Raw genomic sequence first — 12,948 nt, forward strand, 5'->3', positions numbered from 1 at the left:
GCTAAAATATTGATTCTTCCAACCTATAAACATACTATATAGACCCATTTTATGTAAATTTACTTTATTCTTAATAATATTTTGTATTTTCCTGTGTAGGGGTCTGAGATGCCTTTCATTAAATTCCTTCTTAGGCTGTGGAAATGTAATACTATTTCAAATAATTTTTTTCATTTTTAATTCCTGTGTATTGCTGATAAATTACTGGTAAATACAAGTAACTATATTTGTGGTAAGTTTTTACATTTCTATGTAGTAAAATCTGATTATTTGTTTTTGTTGTTGTTTCTGGGTTTTCTCTCTTGCTTTGGAAGGGCTTACTTACCCAAGCCTATATAACATTTTCTGCATTTTATCCTTATATTTTTAGAGTGTTATTTTAAAATGAGTAGGCTTCTAACTCACTTGAATTTAGCTTTATTAATGAAAGATTTTGCTTTATTTTTCTAACACTGTAACTTTTCACATATACGTGAGTCAGTATCCAGACTCTGCTCTTTTTCACTGATATGGTGTCTTTTCCTATGCAGTACCACACAATAACTACTCAATCTAAAATACACTTTTATTGCTTTATTTAATGGTGTATCTTGATAACATAACTCCCCATTATCTTTTTTCCAAAGTTCTCTTAATAATCCTATAACATTTTGTTTTCCATATGCATATCAGATTATACATCTTGAGCTGTTGATTAAAAATGTATTGAACTAATTGATGTGGGAAGAGCTGACAACTCGAATGTGGAGTCTTTCCCTTTAGGAGCATATACGTCAACTCATTCATTAAGGCTTCTTTGGTAACTCCAGTATAGTTTCATAGGTCTGTAAGTTTATTTTCCTGAAATAAACTTTTTTTTTTTTGTAAACTGTTTAAATGAATAATGTATTAGCATAATCTAAATATTTACATTTTTGTAAAAAGGTACTCCCACAACGTCTCACTCCCATCCCAGCCCCTTTACCTACAGAAATCATTTGTATTAGTCGCTCGTTTATCCTCCCAGTGTTTCTTCAGGCAAAGCAAGCAAGTCCAGATATATCTTCTTGACCTCCTCACCTCTCTTCCAAAAGAAGCAGTTTTCTGTGCTGCATATTATTTTGTACTTTGCTTTCTGTCATTTAGTGATTTTAGTACAGCTTCTGCATTCCTTTTCCTGGATGCGTACTGTTTCCCTTGTGTGACTATGACAGCATTTATTTAAACCAGTCCCTTGTAAGTGAAGACATTTATAAACAAGTATATTGTTTTAAGTTTCTCATTATTACAAGTTTTCCTATTATGAGAAACCTTCTAAATAATGTCATTTTGTGTTTATGCAGGTATGTCTGTAAGATAAATTCTCAGCAGTGAGATCGTTGCTTCCCTGGAAATGTTTATGTTTCAAGTATTGCCCTCCACAGGTGGTGTTAATCTGCCCTGAACTAGCAATTTCCATGGCTGTCTTGTCACAATTGCTCCAACAGTGAGTATTAGGTTTTCCCAATCTCATGGCTCAAAATTGGTAATATCAATAGCTCTAATTCATATTTCTCTTGTTATGAGTGAACTTGAGCACCTTTCTTATGTGTCAGGGTCATTTGTGATGCTTTATCTGCCTGTGATCAGCACATATCTGTTGTCCTGATGGGTTTTCCATGGGGCTTCACACGCGTTTTGTTTTTGGGAACCCAGTTTCGTATGGTTCTCCAATTCCCCTGTAGAGCAATCATTGGAACATCAATTTTATAGACGAGGAAGGGCAGGCAATCTGTCCAAGGTCACACAGTTGACTAGGATGCAGGGCTGAGGTTTGAATCTATCTTTGTCTGACCCCAAAGCTCCCTTTCTGCCATGTCACTACGACCACAGTGAGGCAGACCTCACCTGATGCTTGAGTCCAAAGGCAGGACTTAGGCCAGACTTAGGCAGTCGCTCCTTTCGTGTCTGCGGTCTCAGGGCCCAAGCAACCCATCTCATTTCCCCTCTTTTTTTCTTTCTCCTATTCAACAAACTGAGAGGAAGGTTTTTGAACTGATATAAGGAACTTGTTGCATGTAATCACCTTGCTGATTTGGTCATCAGAGAAAATCCAGACCCTTCTGCTACGTTCTCTCTCAAGTGGGAAGCTACACCCTGGACACTCAGGCCCTGGAGCAGGTGTCTGAGGCTTTGCCCACTTGGTGTCCTCATCTCCATCTTCTAAGGAAAGAAGACCTGCACCTTGAGGATGTCCCTTTGTGGCACTGCACTCAGTCTTGGAGTGCTTGCCAGCCAAAGGGCCCTGCTTTTCCCCTAGCCGAGAGCTGGGCACCATTACATCTTCTCTCCCTCTCTCTTTCTCCATCTTGCTCTCTGTTCTCTATGGACAACGCTTGGTGTTCATCTCAAGACAGCAGTTCCCTGAAGCACCTGCCTAGTATTTCCTGTCACTTGGAACCCAAGTCTTCCTGTCCTTCTTGCAGTCTTCAGCTTTCCTATGATTCTCCCAATAAATCCCAGTCTTCTTTTAAGATATTTAGACCCAGTGAACTGGCCCACACTGACCTTCCAGCTACAGAGGGAAAGTGAAATGTGCTCAGTCTCTTGCTCAAATGCTGTCCTGCAGGTCACAGTTCTGTGCTCTGTGGCTCCCCCAGCAGCCTCTTCCCTGACCCTTGGAGTGTGGGAGGGACAGAGCTGCCGACAAACATGCCACTCTGCTGTGTAGCCAAGAGAGGGTGCATGACTGTTTCCCAACAGCAAGAGTGCCAGCGTCCTCTTCCATGCCCCTTCTATGCTGGGCAAGTCTGCAGGGCTGCAGTGATTGTTTATTGAATTGATTTGGGAGAGGTGGGTGAGATCCTACATAATATGGGGTTTCCTCTGCCAAAACAACTAGATAACTAACTAATTCAAGAAGTGAGGGTTTGACAGTAACTTTGGAAATTGCATAAGCTGACTGAAGTCAGGCTCAGATGAATTCAAAGGGAGCAAGCTCGGCTGAACATTTCCTAAGGAATTACAGAGGGAATTTTAAAACAAGTCTACAGTTCTCTACTGCCATGCCAAGACCCAGCCCTCTGCATCATCAGAAAGACTATTGATTCCGGATGATGATTTTACCCCTGTCAGTGTCCTCATTAGAAAACAAATGTGTTACAATAGACTTAGTTGTGAAGCAACAGGTTGTAGGAGGCATTATGTGTCAGGGTCATTTGTAATTCTTTATCTGCCTGTGATCAGCACATATCTGTTGTCCTGATGGGTTTTCCATGGGGCTTCATACGGGGTTTGTTTTTGGGAACCCGTTTCATTTGGTTCTCCAATTTCCCTGTAGAGCAATCATTGGAACATCAATTTTATAGACAAGGAAGTACATAAAAGAGTAGATAGGAAATCCTGAGCCCTGAACATAGGCCACCAAAAAATGTCTGGCAAACAGTAATCATCATAATTGTCTCCATCACTATAGAATCTGTAGGGATGCTCAGCCAGAGGCACTGAGCAGAGGCCAGCACAAGCCAGCCAGCTTCGAGTCCTTTCCTAAGCAGCCCTTCTGCACATCCAGATGAGAGGCGGTGGCCAGTGACATTCTGATGGCATGCTGCCTTCCAGCTGAGGCTCCCCAGAAGCAGGCCAGGAGCACCAGACCTTGGCTTCCAGCTCTAACATTGGTCATCCTAGAAGGCTTCCTGGAAGAATAAGGCATAATAAGGGCTTCAACAGTAAGACTGACCCAATGTGGCCATGAGGATAAAAGTAAAGAAACCTCAAAAGAGACTGTGCTTGGGTCTACGTGCACTCAGTGTGATATGGAACCACTACATGGGTTTGGGGCCCTGCACCCTGAAGCCTAAATCCTGGCTCTGTGTTAGCTCTGACTCCTTAAAGAAATCACTCAGCCCTCTGACCTCAGTTGCCTTTTCCAAAACTGGGGATAAAAATGCTTGCCCCAAAGAGTTACTGGGGGATTCAATGAGACAATATATTTTAAAGTCCCTGGTAGAGTCTGACATACAGCAATTATTTGATAAATGTTAGCCCTTAATCTTCCCTAATTCACCAGTTCTGTGATTCATGTCTTGTAACAATTGAGTCCATCTTTTAGAATACTGCTATGGCCAAATGAGACCCAGGACTTACAATAACCCAAATCTGAGGCTGCAATGACAGGATAGGATCAATCCCACTTGGCCTCTGAGTTCTTAGCTTGGCTGGGTCTCCGCTGAGAAAGAAGACATCCCGTGGTGACTATAGCCCCTAGGCCAGGGACCAGCAGTGGAAGGAAGGACCAGCGGCCAGCCATGCTTTCATGAGGAAGGACCCCACAGAGACCAGGCCTGGCCAGGTGCCTCAGAACTGAATGGTTCAGAGAGGTTCTCCATGGCTCCCCAGTCACAAGTAGCCTTTGATAGTTAATGTTATGTGTCAACTTGCCTGCACTAAGGGGTACCCAGGTAGCTGGTAAAACATCATTTCCAGGTGTGCCTGTGAGGATGTTTCTGGAAGAGATGGGCATTTGAATCAGTAGGCTGAGTTAAAAAGATCATCCTTACCATGTGGGCAGACATGTTCCAGTCCACTCAAAGTCCTAGTAGAATGAAAAGGTAAAGGAAGGGAGAATTTGTTCCCTGAGCTGGGGCATCTAGCTCCTGCCCTCAGACACTGGCCGGCCTGGTTCCTGGGCTTTCAGGGTCAGACAGGACTTACATCATCTGCTATCTGGTTTCCCAGGACTTTGGGCTTGAACCCGACCTGCACCTCCAGCTTTCTTGAGCTTCCACCATGCAATCAGCAGGTCATGGGACTTCTCCTGCTCCACAGTATTGTGAGCCAACATCTCACAATAAACCTCCTTCTATACATCTGCACATTTCCTATTGGCTTTGTTTCTCTGGAGAGCCCTGACTTATACGTGCACCCCGTCCAGAGTCGCTCCCTCATGCATCATCATTTTGCCTATCTTTGCTTGTTTATTGTCTGTCCACCGAAAGAAAGGGAAGCTTCACTGTGGGCGACTAAAGCTTACTCTCACTGGGGAACTGTTCTGCACTGATGAAGCCAGGGTTGAGCACACACCTCCCAGCTTCTCATAAGAGGGACAGGGTGACTGAAGTGTTCATGTATCAGCTCCTGGCAGTCCTTGGCTGAGAATGCCTCCCTGGACGGGCAGCACACTGACTCCCAAATGGCTCTGGGGGCCGTAGGAATCTTCCAGGCATCAAAGTGCAGGCTCCTGCCTGTGGACATGGGTCCTGTGTGCAAGAAGAAAGACAAGGCTGGAGTACAGACAGCATCTGACTACCTCCACACTGAAAGCTTAGACGAATGTATGTGTGATGGGGAAAGAAATGAGTGATAAAGGTGAAAAGTGCAGGTCCGTGGAGTGGTTTTCTGGGAGAAAGAAAGAGCTCCCAAAGGTAGGAATGATGCCCCCTGTCTTCCTGCCCACCGGGAGGGACTTCTCCGGAGCTGGGACCACCTTCCTGTCTGTCTCCAGGCTGAGTCACACACTTCAGGGATGGCTGCACTTGGCAACCTCATGAGACTTCCTCCTCAGCCAGGTGGCACCGCGAAGCAATCCCATATCCTTCTGTCCAGTCACCCTGCTCCTACTGGATGGTTCACTGACAAATACGCCCATTCTGTCATCTCTTCACCTCTTCTAAGATAGGAGGATGAGTCAGAGAAAGGCACTGGTTTCTAATGGATTCTGGTTTGCTGCAGCCTCTCAAAGATTGCATGTAAGGGCTTTCAGCTAACTCTTTATGCTGTAACTAATACTAATCAACCTCTCATTATATTCTGTGGGGAGAGGGGAAAAGAAAAAGAAGACAATGTTGTCAAATGGCCCAGTGGCTAAAACTTCTGGTACCAAACCTCAACTTTGGCCGGTGTAGGACCTGGAACTTTTCCTTGGGGAGTGACACATTTCCTGGACATCTTTTGGAGAAGGCCATTGTGTGATGGCTTCCCACAGGCCAGAAGGCAGGAGCCACCCTTAAATCAAGAAACAGGCCATAAAACCTAAATTAAATAGTAATCTTCTTCATAGCAGTGCTATTTCTGGTAGTCACTGTCTGTCTACAGTTGAACAGACACTTAGTTACACCATGGGATCTGAGATGGCAATGAAAATGAGTAAACTACAACTGCATGCAATTACATGGATGAAATCAGATACAGGAGAACATACTATATGAGATAGCATGTGTCCATAAATTAAAAACAGATAAAGTTCATTGGTATTGTTACAAATTGTGGTGGTTTAAAATATTTCTGCATAATTTTTGACATTCCCTACTTCAGACGATGGAGCCTAATTATTTCTCCTTGAATATGGGCTGGATTCAGAGACTCATTCCCAACAAAATGAATATGGCTGGAAGTGATGGCCTCTTACTTCCAAAGCAGGCCAAAAAAAAGGATGGCTTTTTACCTGACTCCCTGGAGGAATTTGGCTGCCTCCCTGTGAGCAGCCTGTAAGGAGGCCCATGCGGGAAGAAAGGAAGGCCTCTTACAACTTGCCAACACCAGAGAGCCACCCACATGAGCGCAGATTCTCCAGCCTTCATGCGACTGCAGCCCTGGCTGATACCTTGACTGTGACCTCATGAAAGACCCCAGCTCACAGCCACTCAGCCAAGCTGGTTCCAAATTCCTGACGAGTAGAAACTGTGAGAGATAATTCACATATATCAATTGTTTTAGGTAATAGATAACTAATCCAAGAAGCCAGGGTACACCACCTGGGTGAGCCACTGGGGTGGGCTGTTCTGAGACTTCTGGGAATACTGTTAGTAGTGTTTCTTGACTTGTGTGCTGATTATGTATGTGTTTTTTTCTTTAAATATAGAGCTATATGCTTATGATTTGTGTACACTTTTTTATGCATATTACACTTCAATAAGAAGTTCAAAAAATATTTTGACAAAAAAATAGCCTCTGACCCCAACACTGATCCCTGTCCAGTACAGTGGGTTGCCACCCCCAGAAGTTATTGCTGGGATCTATAGAGGCCACATACTAGATAGGCTGAGCCTTGCACCAGTTTAAGTTATTTCCTGTATGCAGTCTCCAGGTAGTCACGTAAGGAAGGACGTGGGGACAAATACTTGAAAGAACAATTTGCTTTTGCCCTCATTTCTACCTTACATTGTTTCTTTGCTCTTCCAAGATAAAACAGTAGACTCGGGACCATGTCTTCCTGACAGTCATGGAACTGGATATTTTGAAACATGCTAAACAAGTGGAGTGGAATGGCGTCCAGTCTTGTGACATTAACATCTGAACACAGACTTGTGGGAGGATCGAGACAAGGTGTAGGGTACCCGGCGGTGGCCTAGCTGGGACTCAAGACTTGCGGCCTGCTGACATCACCATGGGTGTGAGTGGTCCACGCTGCCTTCATTTTATTTTCCCTCCAAATTTCATATTTCTACTCAAGTATTTATCGATGTTTCAATCATTGTTACCATCAGAATTGACACGTCAAGCTCATTTCTTATCTTTTATTTTTTCTTCTTTATGTCCCTAAACTTGTGAGTGGTTTGGGTCTTAAGCTTCACTGGGGAGGGCTTATTTCCATGTGTCTCCTTAGATAAGTGCACTGATCCATGCTTTATGCCTGCTTCAAGTTCCCCCATGAGTACCGTGTAGGGCACAGCACCCTCTGGGATCCTCTGAGCCTTCCTTTCCCACCTCCTTTCCCAGTCATCCCCTTCCTACATCCTTGATGCATTCCAGCCAAGACCACCTACTTGTAGTTCTCTATTCAGTCCCAGGACATTCCCAGCTGTGATTTCACTCCTCCTATTTTACTTTTCCTGCTTCTGCCAATCTTTCAAAATCCTGTTCTTCATCTCTCCTGACAGGAGCCCTTCTTGATCTGTTTACTTAAAGTACAAGTTCCCTCTATAAACCCACTCCCTGAAATCACTATCCTCTCCTTCTTAAGTTTCTTTCTCCCTGTGGGAAAGGGCTTATCTTCTTACCCAATTTCATTGCCAAGACCACTAAGGGCCGAGATGAGGGAGAGTGGATCTGAGCTCATGAGTGGGTGAATGAAAGAATTAAGGTCCAGCAAAGTGCCCACCAGGTGCTTGACTGACATTGCCAAGAATGGTGTGGGTGTCTAAGTTTGGGTTCCCCCAGAGGCTGACCCTACAAAGATTTGACCATGGGGTATACTGGTAGGTGGATGGTAAAGAAAGTTCAGCCAACAAAGGTTGATTCATCAAGACAGCTACCATGATGGTGCCAAAAGCCATGGAGATCTGGGAAAGCCCTCCTGAGTGGGGAGGGCCTGGTGCAATCACAGCCCACTGTCAGCGGTCAGTGGTTGGCGGCTGCTGCTGGGGGTGTGCATTCCCTGGGGTTTCCCACCTGCTATGTGTAGGCAGAGTGGGTTTCAGTTCTTGTGGAACAAAAACCCCTGAAGCACAGCAATGCAGACACTAGCACTTAAAAGTTGAAGGGCTCAATGCACACTGGACTGGTAGTATCCAAAGGATTGGGCTTGAGCTGATTACTCCTGGGTTTATCTCACTGAGTCTTGGTCCTGAGGCTGGGATGATCCATATTGTATGGTCTGTACCACAGTTTCATAGCTTCTCTGAGGGAAGGCAGCTGTCCAGAGTCCAGCAGTTCACTAAGACTTACAAGAACACTTAGAACCAGATCAGGCATCCTCCTAAGCAGACACTCGTCCCCAGCAGGTGGATAAGCAGGATGAAACACACCTCCACATGTTGGTGCACACCATGTTCTCCAGCCAGAAGAATTTCTTTCTCATTCATCTTTTGTCTTCTCCTGTTAGGCCTCCTCTCCTCGGTGGAGCCAACAGGCCTGCCCTTCAGAAACCTCCACCCTGAGAAAGAGAAGCATCCGGGTCATCTCCATACAGCCCCTGGCCCCGGCTCCATGGCTGGCAGCCGCCCCCTCTCCTAGGAAAGACAGCCTTTCGGCGGCCTGTCACTGGCCTGGAGTTACAGCTTGGAGGAGGTTTCAGCACAGTCACTGACTGGGGTTGGAGCTAAATTGAACTTCCACTCAGTGAGCCTTCACAAAGTGCCAGATGGTGCACTGGGCACCTTAACATATTCACTTTGGGTATTTCTTCCATTGGAACTCATAAAAACAGTAAGAACATAAAACGCTCTGTAAAAAACTCAACATAACAATAAACTCATTAAAATTAACAGCCAAAATAGTACCTGACATTCATTCAGAACTCCTCCTTCAAGGAGGCAGAGAAACTTGGGACAGTGTGTCAAAGAAACTCGTGGAGGACAGTAAAGTTGACAGTCACATGGTGACTTCCTGGGATGTTTGGAGATAAAGAGAATTCCAAGCAATGAGAAGTCTCATTGTGTAAATATGTCTTCTATTTTGGAATCACTGCAAATACGTTCAGATGGAAATGGTTGTGGCTGGAGTTGTTCTGATAATTCCTTTAAGTTGATAGAAGATGAACCTGATCTTCGCAATGCTGCTGATAGGAGAGCAGTCCCCTTGGCCCCTTCGCCACGATGTGTCACCAGCAACGGGGGAAGGAGCTTGAGACATAATGCCTCTAAGGTGCCCTAAGAAGCTGACAGTGTCTTCTCCCCAACAGTGGCAGAAGGAAATGAGGGAAGTCATGGGCTGCCCCCAGAGAGAGGACACAGGGAGGCATTCTCAGGGCTCGCTGCCTGTTGTGGTTGACAGCATCCTTGCCACCAGCTCAGAAGGTAGGAGAATATGAATGCTGACTTTCATGGTCATCTGGATCCCAAAAGCTGAGAACCAAAGTTCTGGCCTGGTATTTAATAGGTGTCAGATCTGAGTTCACATTGGCAGATATGAAATTTTCAGCAACATTCTGCTAAGTCCCCAGGTCATGGCCAACTCCTAGAAGCCCTGACTTTCCTCATCAGATCCACCCAAAACAGGAGAAGCCCAGTCGCTCTCTGTGATCATGCACTGGACACTTCCTTACCCTTAGCAAGTTGCACAATTTCTTTGCAAGTTGCCCTGACAAGTTGCCACTTGTCATTCTGACTCTAGTGCTCAGGCCATGGACTCCCTGAATCAGGGCCACCTGACAATCTCTGCCAACCGGATGTGCTAACCTGTTCAGCAAACACACCCCACAACCTGCCCTTTCTGTACCCCTCGTGCACACAGGAGGAATCAAGCAAGATTGTCCAGGAGTGGCATGGTCTAACAGGAAAATGGGATGTGGCCCAAATAATCACATCACAAGCCAACTAGGTCTCAACCTGACACTGTGTCAGAGCCTCATGATGGGCTTGAGGCTGGGACCCTCAGGAATGTTCTGGAAGGGCATGGAGGGAAAGATGAAGAAACTCATGGCAGAGAAGAAGCTTAGAGGTTTTCCTTTGTTCCCAATAGATTGTGAAGAACCTACCACGGTTTTGCATCTCAGAACTTGTGAAATACTGGTGATGTGAAGTTTAAGATAATAGTAACTCCTAGCACTGAGGTTTCCTCACTTAGGGATAGTTATCCCAAACTGCTCTTGTCTTGTTTCTTTTTAGGAAGTAGAAGAGACTTTGGATCCTTTTCTTCTTCAGGTAAGTTCTGTAAATGTCTGCTGGATACCGCTTGGTGCCAGCACCCAAAGAATCTGTGGAAATAGGTGTATCCCATCTCAGCTGTAAGGGAGGTATATCTTACCTGGCTCTCTCAGTCTCTCGATCCAGGAGGTGGGGACAGTAGATGAGCCCATGTGTGGATTCCAGGCAGCACGGTAAGCTTCCTGGGCTGTTCCTCCCTTCTTGTCCTTAGGTTTTAGCCTGAAAACCATCCTCCCAAGAGGCCAGCCTGTTCCCGTCACTTAGCTCCTCATGGCGGATCTTTCTGTCATGCTGCCCTTTTCTTTTCCTGTGTGGGATATTTTACAATCTGAAATTATGTATTTGCTTAGCTGTTTATTGCCTGTCACAGTCCAAAAATGTAAACAACCTGAGAACAGAGATCTTACCTGTTTTTCTCACCACGCTCACACAAACAGCACCTCTCATGGAGAATGAGCTTTGTGAATATGTGTTAAATGAATGAACTAAGGTACAAATCTGATGAAGTAATTTGACTCAGTGTCAAAATGGTTGACATCGTTGGTAACTTCTGCAAGTGACAAAGAAGGAAAAGATACAGGTGGACTTGAACCCTGAAAGGGGAGTGCAGGGTAGACCTCAGCAGATGATGAGAATTTGGACAGGCTGAGAGTAGAGGGTTGACCTGACATTCGAGTAAAAAGATGGAGGCAGGAATGAACAAAATATTTATGCTGAGCAGGCAGTGGGGAAAAGGGCCTGCCCCAGGGAATAAAGAGCAACCTTTCTGAGATTGTTCCCCAGTCTCCAGCCTCTCTGAAAGCCAGCCCTCCCTTCTACCAAAGGTGTCAACGTCCTGGCTGACATGTCTCAGAAGATTTATTGACATAATAGACACCATTCTAAAGAGTTGGCCCAGGATCACACATCAAAACTGCAAGTTTGAAAGGATTAGGAACATACTTTGGACACATATTTCATCTTGACTCTAGACTTAATTAAGATATTGCTAGAGCATAGACAAGCAAAGAAACAGCACTTTATTCAGCCATCCCCCATTCCTGGAAAAAATAAAATAAACGCGGATTGCATGGAGTAAGGCATTCATAATTATTTCATGCAGGAAAAAAAATGAATGAAGAGGTACCAGAAGCTCCTATCATCAGTTGCACATATCTAGGTTTAATCAGAGCACCTTATAATGTTAAAATACCAGCCTCTTTATTCTAAGATGTTTGTAGGTATCATCAAATCAATATCAGTTGAAATACTCTTTAATGATGTGATCATTTCAAAATTAGACTAATTTTAATTAGCAACAAAGCATTTTTGGAACAAAAAACCTGTAGCTTTCCTCAGCTGATCCATGCTTCTGCGAACATTCAGAATTTTCCGAAGGGGGAAAAAAAGCTGGATTTTACTTTCAGTGAACATTCATCTTGACTTTTCCTAGCATCCAAGTTCTTTTTAGAGAATAAGTTAAGTTCTTAAAGTTCTTGACCTTTCAAAGGTCTCCGAGGTGCTGTTTAGACCCACTGAAATCTAATCCATGTGTTATTCCCAGGCAGTCACATGATGGAAGAAAAAAGACACCAAGAGTTCTTGACCATCCCAATCATCTCTCTGATGGAGTCCCTCTGCTCATCGCTTTATTCATTCTACTTCCCCAGAAACCCCAAACTGGAGACCCACGGACCACCTGCAGATGTTGTTGCCCAAGCATGCTTTTGTTGAGCTGCATATTTTTAGCCAACATGGGTTTTTAGAAAAAAAATTAAATTAGTTGCCTTTATTTAAAAATTGGGACATTTCATTTGAGATTCAGGTTTCTTGCTTGTTTTGATAAACTAGAAGATCTGAGTATGGACACCAATCGTCTCCTCCCTAATGCAACCCTCTCTCCAGTGGTGCCTCAGCTCTTTTGAATTGTTTCCTACATTCCTCAACAAGTGACCCCAGACCCAGAAAGGGGGGACCTGATCTTCCTAAGCCGATCTGCTCCTGCCATTCTTCTGGGGTCTGTTACTAGTCCGGGAGTGGCAGGTAACCCGGATGTGTCCAATCAGAATGAAGGAAAGAGCTCACAGCCTGTTGGGGGAGAAGGAGTTATTCCCATTCACCCTAAAGAGAATAAAAGCATGCAAGCAGCCCCAGCTGCTATGGGACACTGGCCAACAATCCTGAGCACAGCCTGCTGGCCAGAGGAAGCCAAAGCTGACCTCAAAACAGAAAGAAGAAAGAAAACCCTGGTTTTTTGATGAAACAACTGAGCCACTGCTAGAACATGTAACAAGCCCAACATCTCTGAACATTCAGTTATGCGAAAAAAAGTTTTTAATCCTTATTTGTAAATCCAGTTGAAGTCAGTGCATAATGCCTTCTACTGCTAGAGCAAACCTAATTTTAAGTTAGCAACAGAGCCTCACAC

The 12,948-nt window shown here is 44.6% G+C and overlaps 1 protein-coding gene across 4 annotated transcripts in view; it reads right to left on the bottom strand.

The window, feature by feature from the left end:
* Positions 1-499: 499 nt before the first annotated feature.
* Positions 500-12,948, bottom strand: part of LOC118972992 (uncharacterized) — an 81,754-nt gene continuing 69,305 nt past the window's right edge. For 2 of the 4 annotated variants that reach the window (XR_012126752.1, XR_012126757.1), the window contains 2 exons: positions 10,642-10,848; positions 7,459-8,830 (listed from right to left, as the gene is read on the bottom strand). The gene's annotated coding sequence lies outside the window, so the exon portion shown is untranslated. Of the gene's footprint in view, positions 3,654-5,040; positions 5,217-7,458; positions 8,831-10,641; positions 10,849-12,948 lie in introns of those variants that run through there. The other 2 variants (XR_005062176.2, XR_005062173.2) reach the window with 2 other exon arrangements.

Source organism: Manis javanica, chromosome 17 (genome assembly GCF_040802235.1).
Source record: "Manis javanica isolate MJ-LG chromosome 17, MJ_LKY, whole genome shotgun sequence".
Classification (NCBI taxonomy): Eukaryota; Metazoa; Chordata; class Mammalia; order Pholidota; family Manidae; genus Manis; species Manis javanica.